General features: G+C 36.8%; 2 protein-coding genes across 6 annotated transcripts in view; one reads left to right on the forward strand and one right to left on the reverse strand.

Moving 5' to 3' along the window:
* Positions 1–12,942, reverse strand: part of TFPI (tissue factor pathway inhibitor) — a 217,676-nt gene extending 204,734 nt beyond the window's left edge. Inside the window, exons 1-2 of the mRNA XM_086898377.1 lie at positions 12,321–12,942; positions 11,850–11,907 (exon numbers count right to left, since the gene is read on the reverse strand). The gene's annotated coding sequence lies outside the window, so the exon portion shown is untranslated. The remainder of the gene's footprint in view (positions 1–11,849; positions 11,908–12,320) is intronic.
* GULP1 (GULP PTB domain containing engulfment adaptor 1) overlaps positions 12,110–17,545 on the forward strand; it is a 167,916-nt gene continuing 162,480 nt past the window's right edge. For 2 of the 5 annotated variants that reach the window (XM_086898405.1, XM_086898412.1), the window contains exons 1-4: positions 12,270–13,014; positions 13,468–13,521; positions 14,223–14,294; positions 14,905–14,970. The gene's annotated coding sequence lies outside the window, so the exon portion shown is untranslated. Of the gene's footprint in view, positions 13,015–13,467; positions 13,522–14,222; positions 14,295–14,799; positions 14,971–16,441; positions 16,505–17,545 lie in introns of those variants that run through there. The other 3 variants (XM_086898406.1, XM_086898398.1, XM_086898417.1) reach the window with 3 other exon arrangements.

A 17,545-nucleotide genomic window follows, 5' to 3' on the forward strand; every position in this document is an offset into this window, starting at 1 on the left:
GAGAATTATCATCTCTCTGCAGGCAGGAAACAGGATCAGAGTAGCTTAGCTACCTGTTGGAATTGACACAAGAGCCAAGCCTTTCTCCAAAGCAATCTCTGCCACAAGACTGGCATTCCTGCTAAAGCAATACAGAGAATTCCTAAAAAACACCTTGAAATAGTAATCCATACTTTAATTCAGACTGTAATGAGTCTCTCTGCAGAAATTAACTTGGTTCAGAAATCTGAACCCAACCCATTTTCATTCATTCCAGAAGGTACCCAACAGTCAGACCTGGCTATGAACATTGATGGAGAGTAAAGATAACAAAAGCTACTGCTGAAAGGGTTCAGGTTTTAAGTTTAAAACTGTTGTCTTGATTTTGATAAAAGAAAATTAATTTGAAGTCTTCTAAAAAAAGCACCTCTGAGATGTTCAAGATATCACAAATATTATAATACAGAAGAACTCATATTTCCACTGATAGATATCACAAGAATGTTCCATCACCTTCTGAATTGCAAAATAAAGAAATAAATCACACATTAAGCAATCAAAAGCTAATCTCAGTCTGTAATTAGACTATTTTTGCTTATGAGGCTTTGTTCCCTGTTCCACAGATTAAATATGGTTTTCCTAATTTTATGAGCATCATAATCTGAAAAGATGGCATGAAAAGAAAGTAGGAGATTGAGCAAACAGTATCAAGTGTTTAGACATCTTATTTTCTAGATTAGATTATTCACCAGAAAAAAAAAAATTAAAAAGGAAAGAAAAAGAAAGGGGAAAATAAAAAATTAAAAAATCAGAAAATTGCACACCCCTTTTCTTCCATTTACCACCATGGAATTAAATAAAAATAAAACCACAATAAAAACACCCCATTCCAGTCCCCCTTACACAAATGTGATTTTCTAATTTATACCTATTCTTTAGATGTGCATGTAGATAAAGAATTAAGAATGGAACAAACCTCTCAGGACTCAGGATCAATAGCCCCACATTTAAGTTCTAACTCTACTTGCTTTGAGTGCTCACACATAGCTGCTTCTACTTTTACAGAACTTGGTTCCAGAGATTCTGTAACATTTCGATATGTAAAAACAAAATTTCTCCCTATTGTGTGAGATTTTTTGATTTCCAATTTTCAGGCAGGAAGGAACTGGCAAGTGTTCACCGATTTACTGCACTGTTACAGAAAGTTTATTCTGAATATATATAAAACAATAACTTTCACCAAAAATTTGGTGCTTTTTCTGTTTTGAAGTTATGACATCTACTTCTGGTAAGGCTTAACTGACTTAATATTCCACTTCTGGGAAGAGTAAATAGTGTGAAACAAGATTACAAACATACTGTAAATAAGTGGGTTTATTCAAGCTTTTTATTACTAGCAAATTCTACATCACTTATGCTAACACATCTTATGTAAGTGTGGCATGAATTTCTCATAGCTCTTGACATAATTTTCTTAAATATGTTAGCAAACAATTCTGCTGGCAGCACTGGCTGTCCAAAACATCAGTGAAATTTTTCTTTAAAGAAGCAAACAAACATGAAGGTAAAATTGAAATTATTATACTAGATGTTTGCACTAGATCATAAAAACACCCTCTCATTTTACAGTGAAAAAATTACATTTTGAGTGTTGGCTCTAAGTATGGAATTGAAAATAGAGGGCTCTTCATGATCATTCTGCATTTTACCAACTGTGCAATGGAGATACCAATTTGGTAAAACAAACTCTTAATACACCCTGTGCCGTTAGTTCATAAATCAGTTTGATGAAACATGAAACCAAACAAACTGAGCCAGGTTCAGATCCCATGAAGTTTTAGTAAATGTCTACCTCTGCATTTACTATATATTTGATATCTCTATGGGAAACACACCTCAGGGAAACGTTGTTTTATTCTCCCTTTTAAGAGAGAGGAAAACCCCACAGCTTAAAGGTTTGTTTCACTTTCCAAGATGTTAAACATTGGCACCCATTGCACACTTCTTAACCTGAACAACTAAAATACCAATTCCAGAGGGCTGACCTGGAATTAATACTGACCTACATTCTGCTCTTCACCATCAGTTCAGCTTATGTTAAAAGGTACAAGATTAAATACACTCAGAGGGTTTGAAATCCCCTTCTCCAAACTCCCCAACAGAGCCTCCTCATGCCAACCCACAGCCAGAGCATTTCTTTGGAAGTGCTTCAAGATTCTCACCAAGTTCTTTGGAAGAACTTCAAGGTTCTCACCATGTCAGATGCCTACCTGGCACTCAGGCCATGTGGGACTGATCAAAGGCCACTTACAAACACTCATTTGTTGAATCAGATTCATTACTTTCACATTTTTTATTACTTTTCACCCATTACCTTTAATATTCATCCATATCTTGCACAGTATTGTTTCTTACAACAAGAACAAAGCACTGAGCATCAGCTTCAAAGCATTTGTAGTAATTGCTAGCTTCAGCCTGGGTTTTTTTGAGAATGTAAGGCTTTTGGATCTATTTTACCATATTCTATGCAATAGTCTGAAAGTCTCTAACTTTGTAAATTGGATGCAAAATAAAAAGAATAAAACTAAGTTTTTCATTTAGCAAAAGTACAGTCTGAACTCTAAAAATGTGAGCAATCAACTACAGCTGTATAATAAACCATCCCAAAGGTATTATTCCAATAGAATATTATTCAGATGCATTTAACTCAGAGTGTTTTTTTTTTCCTGGATTTTCAGGATCTCTGCAGACCTTTGGTTCTTCTGAATGTTTTTTAACACTAAATTCATAATATTCATCTTGACCATGCACAAATTTTTTGTGGACTAATCATGTCAATTGGTGCAATAAATTAGCTAAGAATGAGTTTTTCTAATCACATTAAAAGGTTGCTTTGTTATGTAGGGCTTTTTTTAAAGAAAAAGTGTACTTTTCCCACAACACACTGCTTGTATTCCTTTGTGACTGCTCCAGGAAAGGAAAAGAATGGGGAGCTGAACTTATTGCAGCTAATCAAATGAGTTAAGATTGGAAAATCCTTATCAAGCAAATCTTCAGGAAGCAAATTCAAAGAATAATAAGTGGCTTACTTTCTCACTGGCACATTGGGAAGGAGAAGGAGCAGGACATAGTAACCCCTTCTCTCACATAAGAATCATTAGCATTTATAAAGTCTAAGCTTTGAAGGGAAGAAAAGCTTCCAGACCCATTCTGCAAAGGAAACCTTTCAAACATCAACTGAGGGCAAATAAATGATGTGCCAAGTCTACTGCAGAGAGAAAACCTGGATGCCAGAAAGTTTCCCTCCCCCTTCCTTGGAGGGCAGAAAGAGACAGACAAATTGTTTCTGCCTACTCCTATCCTGAAGTTGCCAGAGAGCCCTTAACTCTTGATGGACGAACTCCAGGGTACAATTCACCCCTATCTGGACTGTTCTATCCAGCAAGCCCAGAGGCAAGGAACAGGCAAAACCACATTACTCTGATTCCCAGTGTGATATGAAAGAAAGATTTTAATGTTGAAAATGAAGAAACAAGGCCTTGGAAAACGAACTTAACATAGTACTAACCTTAGGACAATCAAGCAGATAAACTCAGGGCTTACTGAAATCTTGTAGACATATCTGAACTTAAAAACACTGTAGCAGCCCATATCAAATTAGATATTATTGTTAGATTTTACTTTACTCTGCTATGAAGAACCTATTTCAAGGAAAAAGAAGTGGGTATAAAAGGAAAAAAATGGCCAAGGCTATTGAAATAACAAGAATACATATCTAGTTTATATTCCACTTTTCTGTTGGAAAAAATCCATGGAAATTGGGCAGAATTACTTTGGAAATGGTGGAATCAGTTTCAGACTAAACGGATTTCTGAGGATCCCTGAAGCTTAACGTATACATTTACAATAGAATCATGTCTGATGTGAGTTTCTACATAATTTGGTTAGTCTCTCAAAATAACAGAACCTATTAGGAGACTTCACTTTGGAGCTCATTTAACAGCTCCCAGCACCACATTTCATTCTTTCCCTATTCTTGGTTCTGTCTTCCATGCCTCTGTCTGCAAAGTCCAATAAGTACAAACTTACCTTTAAAAGTCAGATGACAAGTAATTGTTATCTGAACCCTTTTGAATAGAATTATGCCGTTTAATAAGTACTTTGAGTCATCTCAAGGTCACGTTTCACTCAGATTCTTTATGCAGTTAATCGAGCCCATAGGAATATTTGCTGGGTCTAAATGCTTGTATACCACAGTTCCACAGATTCAGCATTTCAGTGGCACTATTCCTATCAGTCTTAAAAATGTATCATTTAACTGGACAAACGGCTCCATTTCATCTAATTTCTGCATTAAGAGGTGACAAATTTGAAACTTGTTGCTATATTTGGGGCAGAATAGAGGGATAAATAGCTTCTAGGCTTGCAGCCTTGAGTTTGAAGGCAAGGATATGTCTGATTACTTTTTTGTGCACGCCCAGAGAAATTAATGACCTTAATGTATGTTACTTAAAACCCAATTCCCTGTCATTAACTTTCCATTTACACAAACCTGGAACTGGCAGGAGTCTACATCTTCTAGTGAATATCTTATCTATCATTCAGAATAATAATTAATGCAAAAGTTCAAAAGAACACTTTTGCTCATCTGCTCTACTCATAATTTGAGTAAAAGATTAAGACATCCCTTAATTTGCAGTTCTACTAGAAGATATTTCTTCAAAACTGACCAGGCAGTTCACTGAAATAATTTTGAAGCATGTGGCTATATATTAAATCCAGTGATTAAGCTTTCAGACAGACTTTACTAGTAGCTTTCTTCCAGACTCAGAGCTTTCACCTTGCATAATAATCCTTGGCTTTCTTGAAATTACTGAACCTTTGTTGCCAGCTAGCACGAGTTACAGTAGTTAACATCACACCTAATTGTGAAATTAATTTATTGTGACTAAATTTCCAGCTGAAAGCTCTGTGAGTCATACAGACCCTGCTCTACAGGTCTTTCCTCCAATTTCAGTTGAAGCAAAACAAGCATTAAGCAGATTTGTTTTTAAAGCTCAGAATAACACCAACACAGAGCTATTCTAACAGCTTCTCTAACAGCTTCTAAGCCCTTCCATGCTATTTCTGTAGCTCAGTGTGCAAGGACTGTTCTGTCAAGAGCTTCCAAGCTGAAATTTTTTCATGGCTTAATTTTTTGGTCCCATGTGCACAAAACAAGGGTCTTCTGTTCAAGACTGTTCAGATTGCAAGTTTTTACCCAACAACCTTCATCCTCACACTATTTTACCTTCCATTATCAGCAATTCCCTCTTGCTCTGTAAGAGAGGACAAGCTACTGCTCCCCATCTGTCTGCCCTGAAGCTCTAATGAGCCAATTGGATTCGCTTCCAATGTGCTCAGCTCCTGAGTTTTAGAGGCTTCACTCTCACCATTACAGACCCCACTGCATATGACAGGTAAGAAAGACTGACTAGTTGTCCCTGCAGTGCTCGTGTGTCACTCAGCCTTTACAGGACAATGAACTCAGCTGTCTCCAGTGAGCACAACTAAAAAGGTGCATCTTGCTTCAGCCACACGAAAATACATGTCAACAAGCACGGAATCTGAGCCCATTCAAACAAAGCTCTAGCTGAAAATTCTGTTTCCCTTCTGGGCAAATTACTAGCAAGACAGTACCTGGTCTTCTAGGATATTAATTGTTTAATTTAATAATTCAGTAATTCTGCTGAAGCAAGGACCAAACTCTTCTGCTTGCACCTACTTCCCCACCCATGCCCCTTCCCCAAATTAGAATATGGCAACATTGAGTATTAGCAGTCATATACACACCCCCTTCACAGCTTCATACCCCTAAACCTTTATCCTTCAGTAATCATTCAGTATTCGGCAGAAAAACAATTGTACCTGCTTTGATTAGAACACCTAGCAAAGCAATTCCAGGGAAGCAAGAAAAACCACAAGAAGCAAAGAAAGGATGTTTGGGTTGCTGTATAACAGGGTTATTGATGAACTATTTTCTTCATATAAGGCATATACATAATAGTCCATGACTCTAATTTTGTCATCCAATCACCGCCATTCCCTTACCTGTCCTCCACAATGTGTCAGAAACTCTGCCTCTGCTGATGATCACAAATTCTTTTGAACCAGCTCAGATTATTCAGCAAAATACAGAGCCAATTCTTTGGTGCATTCCTATTTGCTATCCATACCACTTTAGAAAGAGCCTAAGCAGATTTCTTTCTACCCATTACAAAGCAGACTTTAAGACAAACCTTATGCGCATGTAAATTTAATTTGAACAAAATTTAGTTTTGCTTTTTTTCCAGACATTATTAAATGCTCCATAACACAGCTGCAACCCCTCCCACAATTAGAGTCTCTCCATTGCTAAGGCCTTTTTAAAAAATTTTTTTAGAACTAGACATGCATCTTTGACTCTTTAAAAATTTACCAAGTACTCTGCCATAATTTCCATTGTGTTCCCCCAGAGGAAAACATTATCTACATGCACTGAACCCATGAAATGCAGACATTAGACCAGAGGCTCATCATAATTCATTTTGACTTCCATTTGGAAAAATAAAGCATTAAACAATCTCCAAACCCTTACATGTTGGTAATACTGCCTGTGGACTAGCAGCCCACAAGACTGCTCACAAAAATGGATGTGTTCCTAACTTGTGTTTTAAATTACGTTTCCCTGCAAAACATGCAGCACCCAATAAAACCCAAATACAGCCCGAGAGTTTCCCCTCAAAGGGAGGCTGAATTTCTACTTGAAAATACCTCATTCTTCTTATTGGTCTGAGCTAGAAAATATTGTAAGAAAGCACAACCATGAATATCTGAAAACAGATATTTCTTGTGACTGAACTGATTATTCCTCTGTTAATTTTAACACAATCAACAAGCAATAGTGACTACTTTTGACACTCCAGTAAGTTGCATTTCTGACCATCTTTCTCCCCTGTTTAACCTTCACTGAAGGAATTTATATATTGGAAAAAAAATTTTTTTAGACCTTTTTGATACTATTTCAATGTGAAAAAGATTTTCACATTGAAATAGTACCAAAAGGGTTTAAAAAATCTTTACCCAAACTACAAGATATTTTCCTTCATAATTATTTACAGATTTCTTCTACAGCAGTAAAAAACATGTTCACCATGAACAGAAATAGGATACAGCTGTAGTCTTCTGTCCTGAACCAAAATTAAACAGAAATGACAATCCCTTCATCCTTATCAAACATATATTCATGTGCAAGACTATTAATTAAAAAAAAATAATTACCCCACAGATAAGTATTTTTTGATAGTACAATTCCAATGACAAACCCCTAAACAATCAGTATGTTAAGATATTGTTATGAATGTTTTCATCAGCAATACTAGAAGTATTACAACTTTAATATCCCTCTCAAATTGTTTCCACATCACATAAGTATCATTTGTCTTTGGTGTTCTCATTAATACTTTATTCATTGTACCCTGTGCAGTATTGATTAACCCCACAGATGAATCTTTTGTATGATAGTGTATAAAACTCTTAGGTATGGTTAAGTGCAATTACATCCAGTCTGCCATCAGTCCCTTTTGTTTCAGAGTTGTGACTATTCTTTTAACTACCAAACCCTGGGTAAGCAAGATCAGTGCAGGAGCTCTGATCTTGCTCAGTTTTACCAGCTGAGATATATTGCTGAATCTCTTGTAATTTACATAATTCATTAAGATTGGGATAAATGGGTCATTTGAGATCCAAGACTCCCCATCACAGACATCTTTCATTTATATATTTTATAACTTTAAAAAAACATTTTTGTGTAAGTCTCATTTTTCACATTTCACAGCTAAACTTCCTTTATTAATTTGAATGCCACCTTCCTGTCAAAAGCCAGGCCTAGGTACTAGAAATATCTATACACATGCCTAGGCTACAACACTTTGGCTCTCAAGTAAAATTCAGATGTACGTAAACCAGAAACAATTACCTCTGAAAACAATATGAAAGTATAATACAAAATAATTCAGAGAGAACGAGACCAATGCAAGCTTTACTCTTTGTATTACTCTGTAATGCCTGTGTTTGCATGAAAAAAGTGGTTTACACTATTGCCTTAGCCTTCATGCCTTTTTTTGACTGCATTTCTTCAGCCAGGTCAGCCTTCACTAATGACTCAATCTTTAAATGAAACACAAATGGAAACACCACAGATCACCCAAATGGTTCAGGATCAATCAGAATTATGATTTTCTTCTTGTACAATTTATTTCTTTTGCAACACAGTTTGCTCCAGGATACTTATAAACAAAATCTAGAAGTATGGTACTTAGAATACTCAATTCTGCCAATAATTTTTGTCTATACAGTATTTTAAAATAAGATGTATAGGAGAAGTAGAACTCAAAGCTAAGTCTGAAAGTATAGAGTTAAAAAGAAGGTTTAGAAATCACAAAAATACACGAAAATCTATGACTATCCTTTCTTTCCCTACTTTAAATATTTGTCCTTAATGCACAAATCAGCAGCTACTACAGCATGCTCCACAGAAATTTGAAAATTCACAGCTGCTTCATAGGAAGCCAAAGAGGACATCTAATCACTCAAACCTTCCTCTTCCTGCAGACATCCTCAGAGCACCAGCTCTGTCCCCATCAAGGTTGATACTTCAGCACTCCACAGCTACTTTATGAAAGTTATATGTACAGATAAATAATGAATAAGTAGAATTTCTTGGGATGAGGAAGTTTAAAGCTACAAACAGATAAATCTGACAGCTAAAACTCTAAGGTATTACAAGTTATGAAAGGAAGGATTATCGTAGATAATGTAGAAGTTCAAAAAATGTGTTTGGTCAGCAGCATTAGAAGCAACCCAGAGAACAGTAATAATGGAAAGAGACCAATTTTCCAATCACAAATTCATGAGGCGAGACCTTGCACAAGGAAAGAGCAAACTAAGAAAGATTGGCAAAGGGCACTATTATGTCTGGCTCCTTTGAAAAGTGTAACAGCAAGGAAATGTGATCCCCAAGTTGGAATTTGAACTGTCAGCATGGAAAACAAATATCGTTGGGGTTTTTTCATTTTCTTTCTAATTATCTGACTTTTCTTTAGCTACAAGGCTACCAATTTAACCTAAAAGAAGTCAAATGAAATTATTTAATGCAACTCTCAGGAGATTCTAGGATTTCAAGTATTCTCATTTATAATCCAAGCATAGCAAAGTTTAAGTAATTTTAGTTCAAAGATGAATAACCAAGATATACCAGCAAGCTTTTACATGGTAAGGCTGGAGAATCCTCAATTAGTTTTAAAACTCCTTAATGAAGCAAATCAATGCATGAGTCTGCTCACTGGGTCCTTATCTGCACACATCTTAAAAGACTCAGCCATTCCACTACACATATAGTTTCTGAGATTTTAGATTTTTAACAGCAGGCAGACTTTTTTGTTCATGTGAGGGATTGTGTTCCTGAGCAAACCTTTAATTCTACTGTAATAATCAATAAAAAGTTACATTGTATACTCTGTAGCTCTATTTTACTTTTTAACAAGGTAGTAATACTTTAGATGGGTATGTAGGGGATTTTTGGGGAAAAGACTGTGCAGTTAATACAGAAAGACATGGAAAGACTAATGAATAATCTACCTGTATTTGGGTAAGGCTAATTAAGTTGTAGAATCATTATCCCAGGTAGAACTCTTCCTGCACCATATACCTTTATGATATTTAGACAGTGAGAACAATTATTTAGGTAGCACAAGAAGTCTCGAATTGTCTAAAAGTTTGTCATAAATCTAGCAATTAAATAAACACTAATAAAGTCACACATTTTCCTGCACCTTTTGTCTCCTTAGAAAGGAGCTAGTCACAGTTACAGCTTCATTCTCAGGTGTTTGCTTAGGTCATATAACACCAAGAAATGTGTTTTTCCTGAACTTTAAGTATAAGAAACATTTAATTTTCTTCCTTATCAAGGACAGAAAAAATGATAGCAGTATATTCTGGACATGCAGCTTTCCCATTATCAACATAAGAGGCAGAAGAAGATACTCACCGTTTTTATAAAGTGCAAATTCTACCTCTTTTTCACCAGTATTTCCCATAGCTTTAACAGCATCACCTCAGCCATTCATAAATTATTCTATCATTTCACTGCTGCTATACCCAAGACCTCCATCCACCACCCCACCCTCCAGCCCTCTTAGTTCAAGTTGATGCGATTCCTTGCAGCTGTGAATAACTAGCTAACCTGCACATTTTGGCACAGCTAGATAATGTCTTACCTGAAGGCACTAATTACTTTTACTGTAGCTATCACCACATTTTCTCTAGCCAGCAAGAATATAAGTACATTTTGAAAGGCTTTCTCCGAGGGATTTTGACAAACTCCTCAGTGGATAAACTGGGAGTGATTTGTCAGTGGTGACATATTTTATGCCTTCTGCACTGGTATTTCCCACTGGATTTGATAAATCCAGGTTTAGTCAGAGAACTGCTCAAAGCAAACACTATGTAGCTTAAGCTAAGAGTTTGAGAGGAACCAAGCTGTCTTTGTGTCTGTTCAGAACAAGATTAGGTTTAGGCCTGTATAAATCACCTGAAGTACAAGGCTGCAGGACTTCTGACAGGGAGCTTTGGACTATGCCCCATATCTTTCCCAATGGGACTCTGTTATTGAGGCCTTTGATTCAAGGCAGATTTGACAAAACCAAGACACAAAGCCATGTCAGGCAGATTTGTAACAATGCTCAATCTCTGATCACCACAACATGAACATAAGCCTTTCCCTCCTACTCTGAGAGGAGCATGCCCCTCCAAAGTGATGTATCTGCACAGCCAAATGAAGTGTAACTACAGCACACGTGAGCACATTTGCACAAATATTCAAATAGCACTAAACTCCTAGATATTGCTGAAGGAATCCAGCATCAGCTGTAGGGCAGCTCTGCTGCAGTTCCAGTGAGTCACCTGGTAAGTATTTTAGCTGCTAATCCAGCTCAAACTCTGTGGTCACAGCTGTGGGTAGAGATGTGGTTATAGTTCCCAGCAGTCAACACAGAAATGCCAGAGTTAAACCATACTGTTGTATTATGTTCTTACTTGGATATAGCCTAAAAAAGCTTTGTATGTGCGTGTGTTTAAGTCCTGTTCAAAGTGTTTTAGTGCTCCAATCTGTTTCTGAACCTTAATCAGGAATTAAACCTGAGAGCTCCATGTGACTTTACTCCTAGAGGCACAAAAACAACAGTCTTTGTCATTGTTTCTTCAACATTTTTGATAATTCAGTTTTCAAAATCATTTAAAAGAAGGAACATACTATTTGTCTAATAGAGCAGGTGAATACATTTAGACATATGCTTTAATGAGATTTTCCAGCTACAAAAGCAACATAGGTATCTTACTTCAAAGACCATATATATGGTATTATATATAATCTGCTGGTGAATTTTTGTGATTATTTTATGAACTAGAAAAAGTTTCTTCTGTTTTTATTATAATCAACTGCCAATTTCCTACTGATAGCAGTAGACTCATCAGAAGTGAAACAATATATTCCAATGACCAAATTCCTCTACAGAGATTAAATTGTAAGAAAGAATCCAAAAAAACACAAAAAAATCCAAACAAAACCCACAAATAAACAAACCAATACCACAAAAAAATCCAAAGGCAAAAAAAGATGAAACAAACAAAACCAAAAAACCCCTCCCTTTCATTTCAAAAAATACATTAATTAACTTTAACTGAAAATAAGATCAAATAGCAAATATAAACCTTAAGTTGTTCAAAATGCAGAAAAACCAAAAAGCTGGTGTATTTCAGTTGCCACAAAGCATGTTTAATATCAGGAAACTTACCTGTTTTGGGAGAACAAAGCTAGCACCTCATGTGGAAGCAATCAAGGTACTTAAGGCACTGCAAAAACAAACTCAAAGTTATACTTTTACAAGTACTTTTCACATATCCACAGAATTATGGACTGATGTACTGAAAATACTGATACTCAAAATGATAAAGGACATTGCAAAAATATATTCAAAGAAAGAATAGACAACAAAGCAGCTTATAGAAAAAGAACCACCCCATTCTAAAGCCACTCATGTCTACAAAGACTTGTCTGCCCCCACGCTGAAGGGGTACAGCAGCATTTCTAGCAAAGTACCCACAGGCACAATGCAATAGAACAAACACAGAGTACTTGGGAAGGGAATAGGGGCTCGGGAAGGAATTCCAAAGGCTGGAGCAGAGCATGTTGAGGACCCTGAGTAGCCTCACCAGGGCCTTCCACACACAGCTCCATTTAAACGAAGGACGGGGACAGGGCCTACCCTTCTTCTGAGGGCCTGGGTCATGGTCCTTGTGATGTCCCTAGCTGGGGACAGGGTCTATCCTGCTTCTGAGGGCCTGGGTCATGGTCCTTGTGATGTCCCTGGATGGGGACAGGGCCCATCCTGTTTCTGAGGGCCTGGGTCATGGTCCTTGTGATGTCCCTGGATGGGGACAGGGCCCATCCTGTTTCTGAGGGCCTGGGTCATGGTCCTTGTGATGTCCCTGGATGGGGACAGGGCCTACCCTTCTTCTGAGGGCCTGGGTCATGGTCCTTGTGATGTCTCTGACTGGGTGCTGCCCTTGGCACTGCTTTTGGCCACATTGCATCCCCAGGGACCCCCGATGGCTGGTGAAATCTGCTTTCTTCCCCTGCCCGCTGTGGGGAATGGCCATGGCAGCTGAGGTGGACACCCCTGCTTTCCCTCAGAGGTCGCCTTGCCCTTCCTGAGGGAGCACTCCCGCTCTTACCCCTCACTTATTAATGCTTTATGTATAAACAGCATTTTGTCTTGGTATTTCTAACTAAACACATGAGGGGAGCAGATTTTTTTGACCCAGTATCGAAAGGCCCCACAAGCTGTGTGGAAAAAGCAATTACTGCCTTTTGCTAGCAGGTTATTTTCCCCACATCAAGTCCACAGGTACAGACAGAGGTTATGGCAGCTTTCCATTGGAAAATCAAGTCTGCAAAAGGTGAGGCTTTAGATATCTCCTGGAAGAGGTGGAAAAATAATATAGTATGGATAGAAAAGACAGTAATATTTGCTATAAAGTTAAATGTAATTTATAGAAGATAAGTTTTACAGTTCTTTGTTGTGGGTTGTTAGGCACAGGGAGTGTGTCCATGGGACAAGCAGTTTTTAAGGACTAGCAAACCACTTTTGGTGAGGGACACAGGGACTCAGTGTGGCTTTTACTTCCTTTACAAGATACTGAAAGGTGTTCTTATGCTCTGTAAAGCATTGAAATTAAAATAGTCTTACCTGATATGTACTAAAGCTTATATTCATTGAAGTATAGGTTACAATAAAGAACTTTGATACATGTAGTTCTTATCTAAATGCCTCTCAGGGTAAAAAAGGGACAACTTACTTCATTGCCCCAGCTTAGATCTCCAATACATGTTTATTTTCTTCTTTTCCATAGCTACTGGATCAAGCCAATTTTTCTGCAAAAGATTCACTACTGTAGAAACTTCAGGTACTCTTCTGAATGCTAAATGATAGCAGGAGGGGAGCTGTGGGTTATTTTTTTAACTTTGTATTCTGAGACACTCCTGACATTAAAAATCAGACTAGTTCTTTGATACTTCTGTTTGATAAAGCTTCAAGCATGTCATGCCCAGGCAACTCACAGGTGGATCAGGGAAACCACAATGAGCTGTTGATTATTGACTGTGGAATCTAACCTTCCTGTTAGAAATGCTTTTGATGGTACATGAAGGAAGCCTTTTAGATTAGAAATATGCAAAATTGATAATTCTTGTTAAACAGTGACAGATAGATAATAGCTGATGCATTACTTGTCACAGCTCTGTCTTCAAATATTGATTTCATATGAAAATTAGCAGGTTACAGGACATTATTTTTTTTCAAGGGGTTTGTTAAAAGAAAACAGCATGCATGTTTTTGGATAGGTTTTTTGTTTTGTTTTGTTTTCAATTTCATTTTGAGCTAGGAAATTTGGTCTTACTTTTTTTACTTAACTTTAAGGCCTTAATAGGACCTCTCTTTTCAGAAATACAGAAATTAAAGCGTTATTGTAAGTCCTAGTTAAAGACAGTAAAGGAACTGTGACAAATGAAGTATTTTGATACAGTATTTAATGACAAAATCTGCTTTGATGACGTGCCCTTCTTGAGGGTGGCTCATCCTGAAAGTGCTGTGTCTTTCTACCTTCAGCCTGTAGTACCTCTCCAATTCCCCTGCAGATTGCTGCAGCAGCAAGTTCAGGAGTTGCATAGCCTATGTCAGGTAAGAACTAAATGGATTCTATTACCCCATTTTCAGTTTGGTCAGGTATCACAATATGAATGTAGACTAAGATTTCAATGATATTTCTTTGCCAAGTAACACCTCATATATTTACTTTGCAAAGTTTGTATCAGTAAGATGTTACAATGCTTGATAATTTTGTAGTGCTGATAGTAGCAACAGTACTTTTCCTATAGCACCCATATGCCCACAAGAGCATCTCTAACAGCTGATTTTACACTGTTGTGATAGATGAAAATAGCTGTGTGTGCTCTCAGGTAAATCCCTGGGGCAGGAGCGGTGCAAAGTGTGTTAGGGGAGAAACCCTGAGGCAGTGTTGGGGTAGAAAGGCTGAAAGCAGGCTTTGCCTGGTGAGCTGCAGCTCAGGCAGAGGATCAACTGCTGGGCAGGACTCTAATAAACAGGATGAACCTGAGGGCACTTAGCTGGTGTTTGCAGCTCAGTCAGTTAATTGAAACAAAAGCTGGAAGCAAGGAGCTACCCTGGAAAGACAATGGCTGAAAAGGGTTCTTTGTTTATACTTATTTCTAGCTATCTTCTAGAGATGATGAAATGTTTTTCTACTTAGCATGTTAATTATTCTATACAGAACTACGGTCCAGCATTTCAGATATTCGAAGAGAAGTAGCTTGGCCCTCACAGTGTCTCGGGCAGTGTAAGTAATGTTTCCTCAGTTAGTCTATGGTATTTTTGTGTTATGAATATCTGTTCTGATGGCTATTTCATCTGACATGAACAAAAGGAATGAGACAAAATGCCATGAATGTTATATTAAGCTCACAAGAACAAGAAATTACTCTCTCAGGACAGACATTGTCTTACTAGATATCTCTGTGGAGTGGAATATTTTGCATTTAGCAGTGCTACCCTGTAGTTTGGGGATCTTTGGAGATGGTCATTCTCCTAGTAAAAAGTCTACTGAGGTGTTTGTATTGGGTGTTCATGGTTTAAAAATCTGAAGCTTTCCATTTGAATTTCCTTGACTTCATGATATGGCATTCAAAACGCTATTTAAGCACTTTTGCTTACAAGGCTTTTTCCTCTTTAAAAGCCTAGTGTTTTATGCCTTAAAAACTGAAGGTAAAACAATAAGGTAATTATAACCAAAGCTGTTTTCTAAAGCTAATTTAAATAGAAAAATTAACTTAATTGCTTTGCATTCCTTGGCTTCTTTGCAATGATCTGTAGCAGTCAACAAAGCAGATTGAAGTGGAAAAGGATTTTACTTTTGTAATGGGCTTGTAGTACAACCTTGCACTAAGCTAATAAAAAAAAACTAATTGAAAACTGAAATCTAGAGAAGCTGCCATGCAGTTAATATTTTGCATTTAAAATGGTGTAGAGTTATATCTTTTATGGAAGTATTAGAGGATGTTTTGAGGATTTGGGATTTTTCCCCAGTTTGGGGTGAATCCTATGGCCTTTTAACAAGAAAGATGAAAAATTATATTTTTACTCTGAAACAAAATATGGTAACATTTTAAGAAGGAAAAGGGATTTTCACTTTTGTAGGAACAAAACAAATGTAGGAAAGAGCTTTGTATTCTTACTTCCATGTAAGAGCTGCTTATACAGGTGAAAAATAATGGAATAGAGGACATTGTAGTTAGAAGTTCGAGAATTGGAGAGACTTGAGGTTGTGAAAAACTTTTCTTATTGCTTTGTAGAAAGGCACTGCTCTGTATTTCTCATGCTTTGTCTCCCTCTCAACAGTGCTAATTGCTATTCCTGCTACTTTGATCATTAATTAAACTTCAGATGAAATAAACTTTTTTTTCAGTTTCTGCTATAGTCTAAAAAAAAAACATTTCTATACAGAAAGACAAAGCAGTCCAAGTAGCTTGCAAATTGTTCTAATCCACAAATGTTTATACATCTTTGTCATACATCTCCCTGAGGACTGAATACAAGGTCTATTGACTTTTAGGACTGAAGTTTTTAATTTCAGCTTTCTCAATTTTGTAATATTTTCCTCCTTCTGATTGTTAATTATAAATAATTCTTCTAATGCATTTGGAACTGGCAAGAAACAAGTTTAATGCAGATATCCTCTATCAGCTATTGCCTATTATAATAAGAGTGTGTTGTGAAGGAAAAGGATGCTTCACTTTTTCTCTTGACATCAGCTAGAGTCAGTAGCTGGACAGTCTATGACAAAGGATTGCCATCCACGCTAACCAGGAGAACAGGTATTTATTGATTTGTCTTTTATGTTTCTCCAGAAGTTTCTTCTCATCTGAGACATTTAGTAGGGTATGATATTCTACAAATAAAAATCCTGTAACATTTTAATTTTCAGAGTAAGACTAGCATAAAAAAAACAGTCCCCAAATGAGATTTGGTGGTTTCATTTCTTGGTTATTTTAAAGGTTGTCTTTTTTTCCTAGTATAGGATATATGCAACAGAATTCGACTTTGTAGATTTTTTAGTTTTCTAAAACAACAAAACCACTGGGCCATGGCACATACAAATTGTAAGTGCAGCCTGATATATTAAGCTAAAAGATTTGGTTTATAAAATTCATTCTGGGGCTAATATATTGAAATCAATATGAATCAATATGAAACATTTGCAAAATATATGAATGAATGTGACTTTTCTCCCTGTGTAAATAAAAATGTCAGTCCCACATAATGGCACAGTTTTTACATGGCAGTTTGATCAATCTTCACAAGGCTTTACCTTACATCTTGAATGGATTTTTACCACTGTAAAATACCAGTGCTTTATGCTGTACATCATTTAAATTACCACACTAGAAATAATTTCTATAGGGCTACATTCTGCAGGTTCATAGAGATGCTGCTTTAAAGTGTTTGCATGCCCAGACTTAATAGAAACCATTTTTTATAGAAGTTTTTGAGACATCTGCCAGTGATAACAAGGAATGGATGCTAGGGAATAGTCCAGAAGAGAAAACATGAGTGATGTTTATCATCTGGATTCTAAAGGAAAAGGAATAAGCTCTTTGAGGAGACGTTTTGCTTCAGGAAGGACAACACCAATTTCCAAAATCTCCCACACTTTTCTCCTAAAAAAGATATCCATGTAATGAAGTGTCCTAGGAGGACTATGCAACCATGCAACTAAACAGTCTTTTTTGACTGGAATAACTAGAATATTTCATGGCCTGAAAAATTTGGGTTAAAGTGAATTTAGAAATTTCTGGATCTATTATGATGCTGGTAGCAGATCTTTTCTATTATTGAAATTCTGTAATTTCCTTCCA

This window comes from Cyanistes caeruleus, chromosome 7 (assembly GCF_971803275.1).
Source record: "Cyanistes caeruleus chromosome 7, bCyaCae1.hap1.1, whole genome shotgun sequence".
NCBI lineage: Eukaryota > Metazoa > Chordata > Aves > Passeriformes > Paridae > Cyanistes > Cyanistes caeruleus.